Source organism: Oratosquilla oratoria, chromosome 27, assembly GCF_046742065.1.
Source record: "Oratosquilla oratoria isolate Oo_2021 chromosome 27, ASM4674206v1, whole genome shotgun sequence".
NCBI lineage: Eukaryota > Metazoa > Arthropoda > Malacostraca > Stomatopoda > Squillidae > Oratosquilla > Oratosquilla oratoria.
Genome location: NC_134803.1, coordinates 20,103,181 through 20,107,614, shown reverse-complemented (window position 1 = coordinate 20,107,614; position 4,434 = coordinate 20,103,181). Strand labels below are relative to the sequence as shown.

Here is a 4,434-nt window from a genome sequence, read left to right as displayed (position 1 = left end):
CAGGTTAGTTTCAGTTGAAATAGCAGTCAATTACAACTCAAATACAAAATTAACTTTGACAATAAAATAAAGTATTTCACATAAACCTCCTATCTTAAGAAGAGATTAATATTGATTAATAGTCAATTCTCTGTATTCCGGTTTTCTTTAGTTTTGTACTTTTGGAATATGCTGCACTATCTAATTATAGCTTCTGTTTTATTATTAGGTGCAGAAAGCCACACTGGGCAGTACATAGCAGATCTCCTAAAGAAAGTAGTGGATGACATTGGGTTATTGAAAGTGTTGGGGGTCTGCACAGATAATGCCTCTAATATGAAAAAAGCTTGGGAACTGCTTCAGTTGGAGTATCCCCACATAAAACCATATGGTTGCATGCACTTCAGGCTCTTGCAATCAATGATGATGCCAAGCCATATTTGGATTTGTCCATTAGGAAACTCCTACTCTAAGAAGTATTTTGGGATCGGACTGAGGGTATTCTCAAGCTCCTGAAGCCAGTGGCAGATGCCATCACTGCCATAGAAGGAGACAATAAAAACCTCTCTCTGGTAATGAAAGTGTTCAGTGATTTAAAACTGTCCTATGAAGAGAATCTCTCCTCATCCCAAATCCTCATGAGTGAAGAAGATGCCTTCAAGGGAATAATTCGTGAAAGGAAGAAATTCCTGGTGAAAAGTATTCGTCTTGCAGCCAACTTGGAGGATCCTTGTTACTGTGGATGTCACCTTTCGGGTGAAGAAGCGGTAAGAAGTTTTTATTTTTATTTTGTAATAATATGTTCTTATTATCCCCGAAATCCAGTCTTGCCCGTATGCCACTGCATATTCCTCCAAGTCTTACTTGACCTGAATTCACCTGACCTAAATTACTAGTAGTATCTCTTTAAAATTATGCAAGTTGCGGTATCATATACTTATACTAAGAATATTGTTGATTCTCAGGTGGATGCATTGCAGGACATTTATGAAATTGCTGCACAACTGCCAAATGTCGATGAGACCCATGTAATAGCTGAGTTGGCAGATTACAGGTACAAATATTTTTTTTTTCAAAGCCATTTGTTTGGAGTGCTGTTGATAAGACATCAGCATCTAGTTGGTGGAATGGGACCTGTTGCTCAACTCAGCTGTCCCGTGTTGCCTCAGACATCCCGCAACTGCCCCCATCCAGTGCATCTGTCGAGCGATCCTTTAGCAGACATGCATTGGTACATTCTGCGAAAAGGAATAGTTTGACCACCGATAGAGCTGCCAAGTTGGTGTTTATTGGGCAAAACTTGGCACTGGGCAATATGGACGATACCCATGAATATCCTCGCCATGCAGCTCATGCCAGTAATCCATCACCACCACTACCATCAACCAGCAGGGATTCGACTGCTTCAAGCAGCATCCCCACTTTCCAGCTTGAGTTGGACGACTCGGACCATTCTGAAGTAGATTCTGAGAACTCAATTGATGATCTGCTCAGCCCCGGCCCTATAGTCATGATTTCATCTGATATAGAGGAGCCTGAGGAGGAGCGGCAGGAGCCACATGACATGGAGTGATGTAGTAAGGAAAATTTGTAGTGTTCAATCCCTGAAGATTGTGCTAAGACTAGAGTGGATTTTAGAGGACTATGATGGATATACATGGAGGAAACCATTTATAGCAATCCATCAAACACATACACAGCACATAGCTATATTGTATAAAGGCACATAGACTCATCAATCCTTGTTTGTTTTCAGGTTGATGACATTGCTGGTGTATGCAGACACAATATATTGGCACATAGCTTCATGCTTATTTAGGTTTTGTAAGGTTGCCATATTGGCCCATATACAGCATCTACAACTTGTTGCAGCATCTGACAAAAAATTCAATTACTTATGCTTATTTTTATAGCGTCTGAAGATAGGTACACATATGTGGAGGGATGAATCAAGTACTTACACCTGTTTTTATATACTCAATATTAATATCTGAGCAACTTTGGCAGTGTAAAAAAAAAAAAAAAAAAAAAAAAAAAAAAAAAATTGCATCATTAGTCCCGCCCGAAATGAATAAAAAACGTGACCTGTCCACGTGACCTGACCTAACCTAAGCTAAGCTAACCTAACCTATTAGTGTCATTCTTAGAAGATGTACGAAGTGTGTATCACTAGAATAAATGTATGGAAATATTATATGATATCATGTTTATTTTTACACTTCTTCCTTTAACATGAATGTAATTAGACATTCAATTATCTATCTAATCATTCCTAGGATATGTACAAAATATGTGTTTATTGCTAAACTAAATGTATGAAAATGGTGGACCTCACGCTATAGTGCTAACGGGAGGTAGATCTCACGCTTTAGTGTGATAGACTTCACGCTATAATAGCACCGAGAATGTACTAGCACGCTGTGCGCAGCTTGTATATAATGTATAAGTCAGATATTAATTAAAATTGGAATTCAATAAGAGTTTTTCTACTTACTAAAATTGACCGCATATTATAATATCAAATACTTGAAATATGTGAATCATTATAGTCAGCTATACTTTAAAAGGTTTACTAAACAAGTAGTGTCGAAGAACTTATGTATGATCCTTTAATCAAATTCAAATCGAATGCAGAATAAATTATGAAAATTGTGTGCTTACGTATGTGGGGTTTATATAGGCGCCCGGCGGAGAACGGGTTACACGAATATAAGATATAATGTGAATTTCTTGAAGAATATGAGAGAATTTTGTAAGGTGTTGTTTGTAATTTTTCTTTTTCAGTTATTCTATAGTCACTCCTAAACTGATCAGAGAGAGCTTCGCGTTGTTAGGAGAGAATTTAGATTATATACAAATACATTTATAATTTAGAATACATATACATGTGCGCAGGGCTTTCACATAGGGGTGGTGCAGGGGGTGCATATGCCCTGGGGCGACACATTTATGTGGGGGGGGGGGCAATTCTAGTCTGAACATGCCGCCCACAAGGCTGACAAAACAATTATAATAAAAAAAAAGGTCAAAGGAGCCCTGAATATTTTACCGTAATGTACGAATTTTATGTTAGAATATGAAATATTTCCCCCTTATCCTTTCTGCAATAGGGACATTAAATACCATTTCAAAATATGTTTAATTATTTCGCAAGCCAATGGCTATAATAGCCAGTAAGGAATGGTGGAGATGGGAAGTGGTGATGGGGAAAAGGGGAGGGGCACGTAGGCATGGAAGGGCTCTGCATGTCTCATCATCATCATGACCACCACCGCCACCACAAGATCAAGTTAGTTTTTGACGAGTTGGAGGGGATCTAATGGTCCAACGCGACGGTGCAATGGGACAACAGACTCCTTCGCCATGAGAGCAGGGTTGCCAGGTGGTTCCAACATTTTGTGGCATTAATTTGTATGAATTGTGGCATTTTTTGGCAACACTAATGCCCAATTTGGCACGCCTTTTGGCAAAAAAAAAAAAAAAAAAAAAAAAAAAAAAAAAAATATATATATATATATATATATATATATAAATATATATATATATATATGTATTTATATATATATATATATATATATATATATATATATATATATATACATATATATATATATATATAATATATATATATATATATAAAGAGAGTGTGAGAGAGAGAGAGGAGTAGTTACTTGAAAATGGAAGAATATTCTTCTACTTCATCTCTATGAAAACCAAGAATTTTTATCAATGTAAAACCAATAAATTGGAAATAAGTAACTACATACTAGTAATTAAAAATAAGGGATAAAGTCTAGATATGTCTCCAGACACAATTTTTGAAAATGATTAAGTCATAGGCAGGAGGAAATACAGAAACAGATACAAAACTAAAAAAAAAAAATTCTATTCCAGGAATTAGGCAATTTCTCCATCAATATGAAACCTCTTACCATCTTCATCCACATCAAAACTAGGTTAATCATACATATACTAACATAAAGAAATCTGTTTAAATAAAGTTTGGTTCCTTCCATTATGTAAGAGGCCGGTAGTGTACGAATGGAAATGAGCTAGGGCATTAGAATAATTCAGACTCGACGCCTGCTCGAGGGCGATGTTATGTCTATGTGAGGGCGACGTTTTGTCTATGTAAACACACCGACGGTGGTGACTGTTTTATAATCGATGTGTAATCAACTCTGTAAGCGCAGGTTAGCTTCGTTTGACTAATGCTGAGATAAACAATATCGCTAGTGGCATTGTAATGGCTTTCCGGATTGGTGCAAGGTGGAGAAGGAGGAAAAAACTATTGGTGTATGAATTCAAAGTCACGCCCATAAGGAGTGACATTTACTTGAGAAGTCACCGGAGATTGGTTTAGAAAAATTAGTGACGTCAGACGAAGGTAGCTTAGCGTAGGTTACGGGATCTCGTCAGAGAAGATAGAGAGAAGATATAGAGAGGGTGTGGAGA

At 37.1% G+C, this 4,434-nt stretch overlaps 1 pseudogene; it reads left to right on the top strand.

Moving 5' to 3' along the window:
* The first annotated feature begins 314 nt into the window (after window positions 1-314).
* On the top strand, window positions 315-2,017 carry LOC143039765 (uncharacterized; annotated as a pseudogene).
* Window positions 2,018-4,434: the final 2,417 nt, after the last annotated feature.